This window comes from Melanotaenia boesemani, chromosome 5 (genome assembly GCF_017639745.1).
Source record: "Melanotaenia boesemani isolate fMelBoe1 chromosome 5, fMelBoe1.pri, whole genome shotgun sequence".
NCBI lineage: Eukaryota > Metazoa > Chordata > Actinopteri > Atheriniformes > Melanotaeniidae > Melanotaenia > Melanotaenia boesemani.
In genome coordinates this window covers 9,736,735-9,754,032 of record NC_055686.1, presented here as the reverse complement: position 1 = coordinate 9,754,032, position 17,298 = coordinate 9,736,735, and the positions used below count along the sequence as shown (strand labels likewise).

General features: G+C 39.8%; 1 long non-coding RNA gene across 1 annotated transcript; it reads right to left on the bottom strand.

The window, feature by feature from the left end:
* Nucleotides 1-2,088: 2,088 nt before the first annotated feature.
* LOC121639836 lies at nt 2,089-9,239 on the bottom strand. The gene is made up of 3 exons (XR_006010255.1): nt 9,166-9,239; nt 4,657-4,664; nt 2,089-2,098 (listed from the first exon to the last, which is right to left on the bottom strand). It is a non-coding gene; the product is annotated as an uncharacterized LOC121639836 (long non-coding RNA).
* Between the last annotated feature and the right edge of the window lie 8,059 nt (nt 9,240-17,298).

Sequence of the window (17,298 nt, the reverse complement as noted above, 5' to 3'; positions counted from 1 at the left end):
AGGTGAGACGGAGTGTTCACCGAATGTGACTGCTGCTGTAAAGGCTTGAGCCAGTCGAGAAGGAAAATATCCATGATCTTTCAATCCTTTGGCCAATATCCTTCCGACAGATTTCCATTCTTCCTGTTGCCATCTGGGAGATAGTGATGGGACCCGTACATCAGCACCTTCTGCAGCGCAGTCTAGAAATTCTGTCCAGAAAGCTGCATACACATCTCTGGACACGCCATCAGCATCTGCCCCCCTTTCATCAATGAAACTGTATTTAACAGAGCAGCTCATTATGGTTTCATCCTTAAACTGGGTAATCAGTTCATCTAAGAGAGTAACTCTGTGGAGTTTCACAGTCACATGCAGAGTGTCATTGGTAGAACTCTGTGAGGCAGCAGACTCTATCTCGGAACGAACAGGAGTTGAAGTAAAGGCATTAGAGTTTATCTGACCATTTTCTATGGGGAGTATAGGCTCAAGTAACAGTGTATCATCAAGTTCCCCAATAAATGGTCCATTTGTTGAGGGACCGAAAACAACTTCTGATGTATTACACAAAGTAGTGAGATCAATAATCTGATTGGGCGGAGTAGAGACAAAAACTGACATTGATGTGGCACATTGCTCATCATATTCTAAGACATGTATCGGTGGTTCACTGTCTGGTGTTTTCTGTGTCTCCTGCTCAACATTTTCTATTGGGCGTGTTTTTTGCCTTTTGTCTGTGTTTTCCTGTTGGTCATTTGTCTGCAGGTCAGCTGTGCCCTCGTTTTCTGTGAACATTTCATCTTCACTGGCCAGGTTCATTGTGAGCAAGTAAAACCTTATAATCCCCAGCTTGTGTGTCTCATAAAGCTCTCCCACACTAACACTGTCATCAAGATGTCCTTCTTGGAAGTCAACAATATCATGACTGAACTCCTCCCATGTTCCCTTAGATGACTTATCATTAGGGAAAAAGAGTTTTTTAGCATGTGACAGAATATCAGTTTTGGTGGCACTTTTGGAAATATCAAGAACTCTGGTTCCTCCACCACAGCGTTTTCTAACTTGTCTCTTTTCATGAATCCATCCTATCTCTATTTTTCTTGTCATCTTCAAGGCTCTTTTATTATTCCTTAGATATTTTTTTGTTGGCTGCAAGGTATTCTCCTCCTCAGCATCTTGACTGTTGTCTTTGTTGGTCTTTGTGGCCATCTTTCTTCTAAGCTTTTCAAACAGAGAAAGTCTTCTTTGGTCATGTTCACCTCTTCTCTGTTGATCCATACAAAAACACCTTGTGGCAATCCTATCCCCATAAGTTGGAATGTAAGCAGCCATGGCAGCATCATCTAATTCTCCAGCAACGGAGCTGTCAATCTGAAAAAAATTAATATATTACGGATGCAAGTTACCATAGGTCTAGGAGAAGACAGTGCTAAATGTAATATGTGAAATATATACATGTATAATCTTTTTTCTAATTTTAAGTGTAATCTTTTGAGGTACATGTTACAGACTGGCAAAATCTTCTGAAATTGACTGAAATATAAAAGCAGAGATGGATTTCAGATCTCAAAAATGTTGCAGGAATAAAAATGCATTCGCTTACATGATCCTGCTGCATTTTATGAATTTTTTCCTGAGGGATCCCTCGATTCTTAAGGAATTCCCAAAAGTCATCATCTTGTGGGACGAATGAATTAAACGTAGTCATGGCTGGTCCCCTATGAAGAAAAAATGTAAATGTAAGTAATCTGATGAATTTACTGTTTAATATATTCTTTGCAGTTGCAGGACTAACCATAAGGTCCGCTAGCCAGAGGCAGGGCTGCACTCAATTGCTGTGTCAGAATGTCCAGACTACTCTCATTCACTACATAGTGTTGCACTATATAGCAGACTATAAAGTTCCCTCATTCTGTTTGCGATTCGGACACGAAGCTGGCTATTTTTTTCCTTGCCGCAGATCACGTGACTACCAGCTGTCACCACGGCAACCGCAACTCATGCCAAGATATCGTTTCCAATCCAATCCAGGCTTCTGTGTGAAAATATTTCTTTATGTTGTTTTTCATTCTTTCTTTGTTGTTTATTCAATTTTATTTTAATTTTGTTCAATCAATTTCTTTGCCTCCTTCTTGCGATGTTTAGAGTTCCTGCCCGCAATGTATTGTGATCTATTTTGACCCGTCTAATTATCATCGATGCTCACTACTTTTCCAAGTAATTTTGAGTGTACTACTTTTTTCTCTATGGAAATTTGGACAACCCTGGAAAATGGAGTGACCACTACATGTTGGGAATAACACCAGTATGAGGACACAGCCAATATGTGCAAGGCTGTTACTGTTCCGTGTTGGAACTCTGTACGCCTCCATTCTAAACCAAAGTTCCGTATAGACAAATCCAAATACAGAGGCATGTACGGTTACACCCATAGACAATATGCCTATGGTTACACCCCTATTACAGTACTACTGGAAGTTCATTCGTACCACTTTTGCATGACTGTAACAACTTGGCATGATACGACAAAAACGGAAAATGCGTACAAATGACCACCATCACTATGCTGGCTAACAAGCATTCGCTTAGCAACAAAACCATGCTCAAAATTTGGCTAGCCGTCTCTGCTAACTTTACAGCTGAGTTCTAACTCTACCATAAAGGGAGAAAGGCTAAAAGTGTTATTTACATACCTTGGACTTGTTGTCGACTCGGTACTTCCTACACATGACTCTGGTTGGGCACTACTCATGGCGCTGCTCATGGCATGGAAGGTTTCCTTTCCAGATTCTTCTCTCTCTCTTTTTTTTTTTTTTTTTTTTTTTTAATCTCGTTAATTAAAAAAAACACAGCTTTTTTTTTTTTTTTTGGAAAAACTTATCTCGTTAATTCAGAAAAACAAAGCTTTTTTTTTTTTAAAACTTATCTCGTTAATTCAGAAAAACAAAGTTTTTTTTTTTTTTTGGAAAACTTATCTCGTTAATTCAGAAAAACAAAGCTTTTTTTCTTTTTTTCAAGTGAATGCAATACGCTTCCGTAGTAATCCGATCGCTGCTGTCTGTTCCGTAGTTGAGTCCAGCAGCTCGGGGTTTGTTTGGGACTACTGGAAGCTCCATGATCCACGTGACCGCTCTTACAGCCAAGTCAACGGATGTCGCAACTCTGAGTATATCGAAGGCTCTGTTGGAGAGGAGAGAGACCGAAAACTGACCAATCAGAGGATAAAGCACATCAGCCAAAGTCTCCGCCTCCAGAGTCTCAAAACTCCAGCAGTCGAGCTAGGGAGGACTGTTGAGCCGATCGTGCAGTGACAGAACTGAGAGCGAGCAGGTCACTGCTGCGTGGACATTGGTCCACATATGTGAACACAGTGGATTGATGAGCTCTCACGAGGGTGATTCTCTGCTTGCAAATACTGTGTTATTCCCTCGCAATGCAGAAATGCCTCCTCGCGACGTGTGTTTGAACTCGCAGGTACTAATTTACTCGCTCATATCACGCACTCACGCGCGGTGATACCCGTGCGCTTGCATTGTTTTTATGCGCGCGGGCGGTTTTCAAGCGCGCTGCTTTTGGAACTGAATAAACGCCATAGTCCTCTACCAGAGGCCTGGGAACTTGAGGGTTCTGTGCAGTATCTTGGCTGTTCCTAGGACTGTACTCTTCTGGGCCGAGATGTCTGAAGTTTGTCCTGGGATCTGCTGCCACTCTTCCAGTTTGGGGGCTACTGCCCCGAGGGCTCCGATAACCATGGGCACCACTGTTGCCTTCACTTTCCAGGCCTTCTCAAGTTCTTCTTTCAGGCCTTGGTATTTCTCCAGTTTCTCATGTTCCTTTATCCTGATGTTGCAATCGCTTGGTATTGCGATGTCAACCACAACGGCTTTCCTCTGCTGTTTGTCCATCACCACAATGTCCAGCTGGTTTGCCATTACCATTTTGTCGGTCTGGATCTGGAAGTCCCACAGGATCTTAGCTTGGTTATTCTCTACCAGCTTCGGAGGTGTTTCCCATCTTGACTTTGGGGCTTCCAGTCTGTACTCCGCACAGATGTTCCTGTACACTATACCAGCCACTTGGTTATGACGCTCCTTGTAAGCTTTCCCTGCCAGCATCTTGCAGTTATGTGCTGGATTGTCTCAGGGGCCTCTTTGCACAGTCTACACCTGGGGTCTTGTCTTGTATGGTAGATCTGGGCCTCTGTTGCTCTGGTGCTAGTTTTAACAGTCTATGTGTTTTAATGTGCATGAATCATGTTTTTTCTCTTTTCTTACTATTTTTTCTGTATGTGTGTTTTATGGATATGTGTCTGCAAATAGAGTTTATTGTATATAAATCAGCTGGTGATGCGTCCTGCAGCCCTGTTGTTTGTCATCATTATAAATTACAGGACGATACAGAACGGTACTGGACTATATTCAGTTCTGCATCAGGAATGTGACTGTGGACAAAACCATCAGGGCTTTCCCTAACCAGAAACCCTGGATGACCAGCCAGGTCCGCGCACTCCTCAGAGCCCGGGACGCTGCCTTCAGGTCAGGGGACAGAGCACTGTATAGTGCTGCTCGTGCTGACCTGAAAAGAGGCATAAAAAGAGCCAAGGCGGACCACAGGATGCGCATAGAGTCCCACCTGTCCAGCAACAACACTCGGGAGGTGTGGCGGGGCATACAGGACATCACTAACTTCAGAGGTTGTGATGTGTCGACAGCAGATCAGAGCGCAACACTGGCAGAGGAGCTAAACTGCTTCTTTGCCCGGTTCGACTCTCAGCAGCATGCATCTGCTCCAACCATGCCCCCACCCCCACCCACACCGACACCCCCATCTGGCTCCCGCACCACCCCACTCACCATCCAGGAGCACGATGTCAGACGGGTGCTCCTGGCGGTGAACACCAAGAAGGCTACTGGCCCAGACGGAGTACCTGGCAAGGTGCTCAGAGCGTGCGCCCACCAGCTCGCCCCCACCCTTACCAGGATCTTCAACCTCTCCCTGGCTCAGGCAGTCATCCCACACTGCCTCAAATCCTCCACAATTGTCCCGGTGCCGAAGAAATCTCCCATCACCAGCCTGAACGATTACCGACCGGTGGCCCTCACTCCGGTAATCATGAAGTGCTTTGAGAGACTTGTTCTTCAGCACATCAAGGACCATCTCCCCCCAGACTTCGACTCCCACCAGTTCGCATACCGCGCGAACAGATCCACTGAGGACGCCATAGCTGTAGCTCTTCACTCTGCGCTGAACCACCTGGAGCAGCAGCAGAGCTACGTCCGGATGCTCTTTGTGGATTACAGTTCTGCGTTCAACACAATAATCCCGGACAGATTATGCACAAAACTGGACACTGTTGGCCTCCCCCCTCTCACATGTGCCTGGATAAAGGACTTCCTAACAGACCGACCCCAGACTGTGAGACTAGGTCCCCACCTCTCCTCCACCAGCACGCTGAGCATCGGCTCCCCACAGGGCTGTGTGCTGAGCCCCCTCCTGTACTGCCTCTACACCCATGACTGCAGGCCGGCCCACAATGACAACCTCATCGTCAAGTTCGCTGACGACACTACAGTGGTCGGACTCATCTCCGGGGGTGATGAGGCTGCCTACAGGGAGGAGATCCTGAAGCTGGCTGCTTGGTGTTCTGAGAACAACCTCGCTCTCAACACCAAGAAAACCAGGGAGATCATCATCGACTTCAGGAGGTTCAGCACAGACCCAGCCCCCCTCTACATAAATGGCGAGTGTGTGGAGAGGGTCCACACCATCAGGTTTCTTGGCGTCATCATCTCGGCCGACATCTCCTGGTCAGAGAACATCACGTCAATCACCAAGAAGGCTCAGCAGCGGCTACACTTCCTGAGAGTCCTCAGGAGGCACCAACTGAACTCCAACCTGCTGCTGACCTTCTACCGCTCATCCATTGAGAGCCTGCTGACATACTGCATCACAGTATGGTACGGCAGCTGCACTGTAGCAGACAAGGAGAGGCTACAGAGAGTGGTAAAGACAGCACAGAAGATCATTGGCTGCCCTCTCCCCTCCCTGACGGACATTTACACCTCCCGCTGCCTCAGCAGAGCTAGAAACATCATAAATGACAGCTCCCACCCTGGCTCTGATCTGTTTGCCCTGCTGCCCTCTGGGAGGCGCTACAGGTGCATCAGGACTAAAACAAACAGACTCAAAAACAGTTTCTTTCCAAAAGCAATAACTGCCCTGAACTCCTGTAGGACTTCAAATCTGAAATACGCTGGACACTAACAACATATGTGCAATACATTCTGTCACATGACATGTACAACATATCATGATCCGTGCAATAATACTTTGAACGTGCAATATATTTTATTTTTTCAGACATAGACATCATACTTATATCTGCAAATAACTAGAGTGTGCACATCTGTTTTATTTCTGTAAATATTTTATACCTTAGATCTTTTATTTATTATTTATTTCTATACTGCTCTCTCTGCACTGACACTGGGGATGGCTTAATCTCGTTGTACATGTGTATAATGACAATAAAAGGCATTCTATTCTATTCTATTCTATGACAGTGAAGCAGCCTTTAAGTCACATCTACAGTTTGTTATGAAGCTCCGTGTTTCTGCAGCTCCTTCACATCTGGATCAGTTTCTCATGTAACTCATCAGCTCAGTTCAGGACCTCAGTCCTGCTCTGGATCTGTGTGACTGATAAAAGACAGAAAGTAGAGACAAAAACTGGAACAGTCTCATCAGAACTTAAATAAAAGGGACAAATGCTTTGTTGTTGTTGTTGTTGGTCTCCACAAATAAATCCCAGCAGATGTTTTCTAGATGATCACCATGTAACTACAGAATCTGCTGCTATCAGTGGAGCTTTCTGCAGCTTCTTGTTCCATGTAGGATCTTAAAGACCCTCACTTATGTTACTGAGCTGATATAAAATGAATTTAGTCCCTTATAATCAGATTTCAGCTCTCACAGTTAAGGTAGAAAACCAGTAGAGGCTAGGATCTTAAAGACCCTCACTTATGTTTTTCTCCAGTCAGAAACATCCATTTGTAGAACAGACCATATAAAAGTTTAATGAGAGAAACGTTGAAAGTGGTTAAATAGTTTTTCAGAGATGTGAAATGGCAGCAGTTTTCTCTGGTTCCTGGTTGAAGGTAAAACAGTCAGACTGAAGCTCCAGTTTCCTTCAGACTAACTCATCTGGACTGAATCAGAGCTGAACACCAGTCACTCCGTCAGCTTAAAGAAGGCATCACCAGTCTGGATAATAATCATGATGCCCACAACATGTGAGCTTTACAAGATGAACCCACACAAATGTCACGTCAGGTCTGAAAAGAAGACGATCACATGTTGCATCAGGTCTAAATGAGGTCCTGATGAGACTCATTCAACCAAAACTATAGAAACACAACACAGTTTATAGAGGAAAGTGAACTGGAGACATTAAAGGAGGCTGCTGCAGCCGCTCAGCATCAATATATGTTCATAATCCCTCAGAAACACAGCCAATAAAACACTATTCATGTGCAGTTGCTTTCACTGACCCGTATAAACCACAGAATACTTTTATAACAAAATTAAATAAATAAAAGTACACATATAATAAAAAAATACATTTCTTCCACTGGGTTACAATCAGCAGAAAACTGCGGACCTCCTTCAGCAAAGACATGAAAGCCATCACACTTTTACCTTTGTAAAAGGAGCCGGAACAAAGCTGTCATTAGAAGATGTAAAGCGTTGGTAGCCATCCATACGAAACAGGCAAGTACATGTTTTCATGTTCTACTTGAAAAAAAATAAATGGAATTGTACTTAAATAACACTTTTCCAGTCAGCCTGACTGATCAAAACACTTTACCTCTCACATTGACACACCCCCCTATATGATTGTGATAGGGGTATGATAGGCGCATCAGGAGGCAATTTAGGATTGGGTGTATTGCCCTATGACACATGTAGTCGGGGGAAGCCTGGAATCGATCATCCAACTTCCCAGTTGGAGAACGAGTACTCTTCCTTGCTTAGCTGCCCTCATTTAGCTTCCTTAGCTGCCCTAAGGAAGCTAATGACCTTAGCTGACAGCTTCTAGTTCAGTGGTTGTAGTTCATGTAGTTCAGTCAGAAAGTTCTTTGATGTGAAATAAACAGGATGATGAACAGGATCAGATGCTGGAATGACTGAATGAAGTCAGACTGGAGATTTTCCTTCTTCTACCTGGAATGACTGAACTTTGACCTCATGTGTTCATGACTCTTCACCTCTGTCTCCTCTCACAGGGAGAAGATGATCTGCAGGAGGCTGCTGCTCCTCATCCTCAAATCATGTCTCTGTGGTCAGTTTATACTGTTAATTTACACTAAATTTATAAACAAACTGGAAAATATGAGCTCTTTTTGAATTTGTTACATTCAAGTAACATGCCTGTACCTACATTTAGCCTCAGATATGTAAATGAGTCATTCTATGAAACAGGTGCCATTTTCATTTTTTATTAAAAAATTTCATCAAAGGCAAACATTTTTTTAAGAAATGCACAATATAAAAGATAGGGTAAACCTCCAAAAAGACATATTTTCCCACCTCAGGTATAAAATATTTTAATTTGACCTGTAATAATAATATTATCTATATTTAGTCAGAGCCGGGAATCATTCTTGTACCACCCCATCACAGACAATATGCATACAACGACCAATAATACATATTAATTTACAACATAATTTAAGTTAAATTAAATAAATACTACCCATTCACAATGAAAAATGTGACAGGGTGGTAAATTTCAACATAAAATGGCTGCCAGTTACTACATGGTAAGCTAGCTGACTCAGCATATCTGATTTCAATCTGAAATATCATTTTATTTTCTTTAAAAAAATTGTTTTTCTGATCTATTTTGCATGACGAAGTGGTTACATTAAGCTTGACGGAGCCGTCCAACCTATAAAAACATCAAATAAACAATATAAAATAGTGTGGCAATTTGCCTGCTTTTGAACTTGGCTCAGAGTAGTGTTGTGCAAGTCATGAACGAATCGTTCAACACTCGAGAATCACCTTACTGACTCGTGAATCACGATTCCTCGTCCCCATTGACTTATTAACTAAATTGTCCCTGCTACTGCTAGCAAGCTAACTACAGAGCTAACTGAAGCGACCAAGCAATATACAGTATCACTGTGCAACTGCCATTCTAACTGCATTTATAGAAATACATTAAGCTAATCATTGTAATAGAGGGAAAAGCAACAGCCCATGTTTCTTAACTAAACTCTGGGATAAGCTTTGTGCCACTGGGGAGCGAATCTGAATTCTTTATATTTGAATTTGAATCATTCAATTTGAATCTGAATATGCCTGTTTGAATAATTGCTTCAAAAAACTGAATCCAAATGACCATATTTGATATTGAATCTTTGTTTTTTTTTAATGTGTATTGTGGTAAAGTTGAAACTTTTGTATTTGAAAAATTCAGATCTGAAATTCAAACTTTTGTGCCACACATCCGGGACCTGACGTGAGGCAAAACAAGTCGATCGCAGATGGAGTAACGTCAGTTTTGTGCAGTTGTTTTCAATGGCTACAAGCAGGGGGAGGGCCAGGGGAGGGTGGCGGCGGGGAAAGAGAGAGAGAGACGCTAAGATCCAGGCCAGCCACTCTTGCTACAACTGCACTTGCAGTTTCTGTAGCGGTAGTTACCGTTTCCTCAACGGTCTCAGTTTTTATCAGGTGTCATCAGGATATGTTGCTCCATCTCATATCTCAGAAAACAACACAGGATCCAAAGGTGGTGCCACAGAACTGGTCCTGAGTCTGCTCTCAGACATGATGGTCTTTTGGAGAGGAAATGTTAGAAGCCTTCAGTGAAACGACAAAATATTTTTTGACGAGTTTCTGAATTTTGAAGAATAAAATTCACTACTGAGAAACTATGTATGTTTTGTTTCTATAGTTTTGGTTGAACGAGCCTCATCAGGACCTCATTTAGACCTGATGCAACATGTGATCGTCTTCTTTTCAGACCTGACGTGACATTTGTGTGGGTTCATCTTGTAAAGCTCACATGTTGTGGGCATCATGATTATTATCCAGACTGGTGATGCCTTCTTTAAGCTGACGGAGTGACTGGTGTTCAGCTCTGATTCAGTCCAGATGAGTTAGTCTGAAGGAAACTGGAGCTTCAGTCTGACTGTTTTACCTTCAACCAGGAACCAGAGAAAACTGCTGCCATTTCACATCTCTGAAAAACTATTTTACCACTTTCAACGTTTCTCTCATTAAACTTTTATATGATCTATTCTACAAATTGTGATGTTTCTGACTGACTGGAGAAAAACATAAGTGAGGGTCTTTAAGATCCTACATGGAAGAAAAAGCTGCAGAAAGCTCCGCTGATGGCAGCAGATTCTGTAGTTACATGGTGATCATCTAGAAAACATCTGCTGGGATTTATTTGTGGAGACCAACAACAACAAAAAAGCATTTGTCCCTTTTATTTAAGTTCTGATGAGACTGTTCCAGGTTTTGTCTCTACTTTCTGTCTTTTATCAGTCACACAGATCCAGAGCAGGACTGAGATCCTGAACTGAGCTGATGAGTTACATGAGAAACTGATCCAGATGTGAAGGAGCTGCAGAAACACAGAGCTTCATAACAAACTGTAGATGTGACTTAAAGGCTGCTTCACTGTCTTCCTGTAATTTATAATGATGACAAACAACAGGGCTGCAGGACGCGTCACCAGCTGATCAATAAATGATCAGTGTGATTTCATTCAGATGAAAATGTGTTGATGTAAAGATCCAGTTTTTATTCATCGTTAGAGGAACTCAGGTTTATCTTCTTAAAGCATCTGTACACACCTGGAATCTAATTAGATATTTTTCAGGTTTTATCAGTTTTTATTATTTTTCGAGGTTATTTTATTTTACTTTGTGTTTGTAAATGTGTGTATTTTATTGGACTCTGGATGCTTCAGCCTGTTTATTAAAGTGTCGGGTCTCCAGCTGAATGAAGCTTCTAATGGAGCTGCTTTTCTACACTTTCTTTATTAAATGTGGCTCCAGCTCTGTTTTAAACCACTTCAGATAATATGTCAGTTCATGTGAGTAGAAATATGAAGATTATTATTCATTTGGAGACTTAATGTTTTATGATTCACTGGAAGCCAAACATTAGACACATACAAAACCAAGTAGCAAGAAAAACGGCAACCATAAATAAAATAAAGCAACTTTTAAATTACAGTTCACTTCATATTCTGTGTTACTCATTAGTTCTTCCATATTTCACCTACTGAACAGAGATCTGGGGAAACAATTATAAAAATTATCTTTATTGACTGTCAGTGTTGCAGAAAAGTGTCGTCCCTATCAAACACAAAGCTGTGTTTCTTCATCACACAAGTTCTCTGTTTTTACAATCAAAGTTACTTAAACTGCAGGACCTGGTTCTTCATCATACAGCACAGATCATGTATGAAGTTAGTCAGCGTTACTACCACTCAACACCCAGAGAAGAGTTTTTGTGTCTGTATGTGGGAAAAACTGTGGAATGAGCTGGAGGACAAACACAAGCAACGTCCATGTATAAACTTATTTAAATCATCATATAACAACATGATCATCCCATAATATTAAAACATATATATGGAAATAAGAGTTGGCTTCTTCCCACTCAGACTTATTTAACGTTTCTTCTTTTGCATATTTCTTTTGTTTTCCATTTTTTGTCTTTTGTTCAAATCAATCAATCAATCAATCAATCAATCAATCAATCAATCAATCAATCAATCAATCAATCAATCAATCAATCAATCAATGCTGACCTTCAGCACACCAACCAGTAACACCAGTCATCTCAGTAAACTGTGATCAGCTGCTTCTCTGCTTTCATCATCTGATACAATCAACTCTCCTGCTTCACAAAGATTTTACTGCTCACATAAGCTCCTTTTTCTCTGGTCAACACTGATTTTCTTTTAAATGATTATCAGGAGATTATCAGTAATTATATATTAATTACTTAATGAAGGACAGTTATGCTCTTTTCTCTTAGTTATTTTAAGAAAAGGTTTAAAAGATGAATAAAACTCAGGAATATTCCACCAAACAGGAACCTTTCTAGAGTGTGTTGTGTTGCTCGTACAGCTAAATAATGAACACACGTCGGGTCCTTCTGGCATCGATGCAGCTCCGGTAGAGGACCCTGCATTCAGTGCAGCCATGTCCAAAACATTAGAAAACACCTCCACAGGCCATCTGCTAGTTTTCATTAAATAGAATAAAGAAAAAAAAGGTGGTTATATGTTAGATGATCAGATTATCCAGATCCCTGTCTGGATACAGACATTTTTCTTCACTTACTTGTCTTCTAATTGATAAATGAATCAACATTTATTTAATAATGAATTATATTTATTTTGCTCTTTTCAAAGTACCCAAAGCAGTTTATAGTGAATCCATCATTCATTCACACCACATGCACACTTGGTGTTTTTCTACCGTTGTGTGAAAGATGGAAAGAAAAAACCATACTGTTATGGAACAGCTGAGGATGCTCTCAATGGTCCCTCTGCAGAAGGTTATCAGAATGGAGGTTGGGAAGCGGGCTTTCTGCAGACTCCTTAGAAAGTACAGCTGCTGCTGGGCTTTCTTTGTAATGTATTTGGTGTTTTCTGTACATGTGAGGTTGTCTGCAGTGTGCACGCCCCAAAACGTTGTATTCTGGACGATCTGGAACTGGAAAGGTGTTAATGTATAGTGGAGTATGACTGTGTAGAGACCGACTGAAGTCAACAATTAGTTCTTTAGTTTTATCCACAGTGACAGATTGTTTAGACTGACCTGTAGGCACACAGTAAATACTAGATGTCTCAACTATAGATATCTACAATAAAGACTTTATTGTAGATATCTATGGGCGGGGTGGCCTCCGCCAGACCAGACACACCCCACCTCTCCGTTTTTATACTGGGAGGAGGGGCGGGGTGGCTTCAGCGCCCAATAGTTTACTTTGAACTAAAAGTAGCTAAATTTCACCAGTAGAGGGCAGCATTTACTAGAAAAGTCTATAGTCTCTACACTACAGCTCTGTAAATACCCAGTCAACATGCTTCATTGCAGTGAACGTCTTATTGTTTTGTTTTAAGAACTGGCTGAAGCAGATTTATAGATGAGGGTAAAACTGTGATAGATACTGCTCCTTTTCTCCCATTTACAAGGTCAGTTCATAGAGAACTCACGAGCCAGCGAGCAGCAAATGTTTAAAATGTTTTAACCATTTCTTACATATAAGGAAATACTCATTTAACAACGGCTAAAATGTTATAAATAAAATGCTGTGATGAGGAAGAGAAACAAGGATTTTATTAGTGATGTTTTTTTTTCTTCTATGCCTCTGCTTCATGCATACATTCAGCTTTCAAATGATCCAGTCAGTTATCCATTTGATGATGTTACACAACAGATCTCAGCACCACCACAGCTGCTCAACCTGCATCAATGGTGGGGGATTTCCCCCACCACTCTCTTTCTGACTCTCTTTCTCTCTCTGTCTCCTCATTGAACTTAAAGCTGCTCACAAACTGAAAGTGCTGTTTCATGTTTCTAAGAGTGTACACGTCTCCTTGCAGACAGATATATGCTGAGTTGAGGACCTGTAGTCTCTGTAAATGAGACGTTATCTAATTACCATTTGTTACATTTACCAACACACATTTATATTCTGCTGTTATGTTACACACAGCAGCTAAATTCCTCCTGACTCTGTTATCTGTCTCCTATTTTTATCTCTAACATGTCAACATCAGTATGTTTTTAGCATTTTATCTTCTTTTATGTTTTCTTACTTTATTTATTAATGGATCAGATTTATGTAGCTTGTTGAACTGAAATGATTGACAGCTTTAAAAAGCTCCTTTCACTGCAGATGTGCAGAGTTCCTGCAGTAAAGCTTTAAACCTGCTCACAGAAACCAGTGACTGGAATATCAACTCTTCTTAGATTTTCTTCTGATCATGTTGTCACTGATCATATAATCAATATGTTTAGATGAAAACTAAACCAAAGTGAATAAAACTTGTGTAAAACACATCCTCTCCAGAGAGCTTCTCTCTGCTGCTTCAGCTACAATCTGGTCCACAGTGTGGATTTCCTGAACTGGAGGCTTCTCATGTTTGTTCCTGATGCTTCACTTGTGTTATTGAGGAGTCAGAAAGCAGGAAACACGTTTTAATATCAGTCTGAACTTTGACCTACATGATGACACATCTGGGAAGCTGGAACATGATGAGACCTGATGTTCACTGTGATGGAGGATCAGACTCAGGCTTCACTGACTCACATTTCAGTACAGAAATACAGAGTTACATGATAAAATATGTAGAAACAAGCACATCAAAGTATCATTAGTGGTAATTCTGATAAAATACTGATATGGAGAATAAGCTGTTGATTCACAGCATCAAGAAGAAAAACTAGTTTGGTTAAAAATGAAACTGGTTAAAGATTAGTTTAATGGTGTGAAACTAAATTTTCTATTTACTGATTAACACAGTCTGAAGATGGAAGTTAGTTTAGAAAAACACTTCCTCCTCTGTGTCTGTTTGCAACATGATGAACATGAGATTCAGCTGCTTAAACACCACAAACACACACACTGGATGCTGGTTAACATAAGGATGTTCCTGCAGTCAGATAGTTTCATCAGACAAACTCATGAAACACAAAAACAGACTGAAAATTAAATATAAAATCAGAACCTCCATCAACGTCTCCATTAAAGCATTGAGTGTGTTAACATTGTGTTTACATTAAGAGTGTTTCAGGATGTAGGCGTGTCTTTATGTTTCTGCTCAGACCAGTCTACATGCTTGAATTTGTAAACAAAGTGGAGCAACGCTTCATTTGTGCAACTGGGTGCAATTAAGATGGCAGAGAGACAGAAACCTTCCCAAGAACAGAAAGTGTGTTTCTTCAGCAGTTTTTATGGAGCATCTTCTCCTGGTGTCTAAACTACAGCAGTGTTGGACCTGAAAGAAAAGACAGTGAGTATCTTTATGTCTCATTAAAGCCTGACGTGTTTTTAACTCTGCACGTTTTCTCTGTTGTGGTTTTTAAAGCTTAACATTCTCACAGTGTAGTGGGATTAAATTACAGTTAATAACATAGTAAGCTAACAGTAGGACAAAGTCTATGCTGACCATATAAATATATTTACCTTCTTTTGTCATGTTCAGAAACATCTGCTGTTTTGCTCTAATCGGAGAAAGTTTGCTGTTTTATCAAAACTGTTTTATCTTCCTCTTCTTTTGCAGACAGGATATGTTTTGAAGACGGTGTGGTTGGACTTGTTGTTTCAATAATTTACTTTCATTTTTAGCTCACCCGTTCTTCTCATGATCAGTGTTTATTACATGTGATATTTCATCTGTTTTATTTGTTTGGTTTTTTTTATTTTGCTTTCTTTTGCTTGTTCGTCACTTTTTAAGTTTCCAGAGTATTTACATTTACATTCACACATCTGTCTCCAGTAACAGACTGAAAAGTATAACTTGACTGAACTCATTAGAACATAAACAGATTAACTATTTACATACAAGTAATTTAATTTATTTGTCCATATTTAACCATATCTACATCTTTGATACAATAATACATCGTCTCCTCTTAGAAAATAGTTTAAAGTTCAGACTGAATTAATCTTTGGCATCATTCTGAGTTACATAGAATTTAATAAATCCAGCTGGTAATTATTTTTACAGTTTCTCATGACTAAATAAATAAATTAGTTTATGTCAAAGTGTTTCTGCTTCTCAGGTTTGCTTCTCTTTAGTTTAATTATAAACTGGCGCCCTCTTGTGACACAAATATATTCCAGCTGATATTTTCAGAGAAACAGGAAACTTGTTTTCACTGCGTCACATTCAGTGTTGTTCATACAATATAGATAAAATTTATGTAAATTAGGACAATAAAAATAAAAATGTGAGCATTTAACACAAATCAAAGCTTTTAAAGTTAAAAAACAATTTATGAAGTTAAATACTTACCAAGTATAAAGTCTTTTTTGTCAATAATAACTTAAATATTGACATTTTCACAGCATTTATCAGGATTTTTAGCACATCACAAACCACAAGAAACAATGATAATAGTGCCCTCTCACAATAAACCATAACACACAATAAACCATGATAGTCATCACAGGTGTTGCAGCTTAAAACATGAATTTTAACTGTGGTTTTGTTGTTTTGAGGTCTTCATAAGTTAACGTTAAAAGAAGAAGGCATAAAGTTTAATGACATGATAGATTATGATCAGCTTGTCAAGTTGGCAGGAAAACCACAAAGTTACTACATGAAATACTGCAGGTAATCTACTAAAAATGTAAAGTTAACTCGCTGCTTTGAATTAAACAGAGTAAAACAAGGGAATGAATATACTAATATATAATAGAATTGATGCAAAAAGGAACAACAAAAAAAGTTTATTGAGCGCATAAACCAGAAAGTGGAACCTGCTTAAATTCACAGATAAATATATAAATATGATTTGATCAGTTAAGAATTTAAAGTGCAGTTTATAATAATAATAATAATATTAATTATTCTTATTATTATTATTATTATTATTAATATTATTATTATTGCCACAATAACGTTATAGGATTTAGATGCGTTTAACTCTTGGTCTTAGCTAAATTGCTGTTTTTATCTGAGTTATTCTGAGTTTGTATGTCTCAGAAATACTAAAATGTTTCTCTATTCCCTCCAAAATCCCCTTTTTTAACATTTTACTTTTTCCTACAGACAAAAATGACCTTGATCCTTTTGCTTCTCCACCTGACCTCCTCTGTCTGTGGTGAGTGTCTTTATAATGATTCCATCCTAACATGTGGTTTAGTGCAGGACATACAAGTATACCCACTTCTCTAAGAACTACCAGCCATGAACCAGTTAACCAGAGTCCAGAACCACCAGTCAAAGATCTGCTCATGGTTCTGTTCAAACCTCAGTCTTGTTTAAATGAGTTATATATATATCGCAGCTGTTTACAAACCTTTTATCTCTCAGCTTCTGAAAAACAACAATGAAAACCAGATTACAGGTTAAAATACGTCTTTGATTGTAAATAACTGACGTTGCTCTTCAGGTTTATGAGGTTTAAGGATGTGAAAGTTCCACCAGGATGAAAAGATTAAAAAGTAAAACATATTAATTCACATTTAATCTGAATGGATTTATACAGAAGTTACTCTTCAGCCTCTTTTACTGCTTATAGCAACAAAACAAAAATCAGAACTACAACTC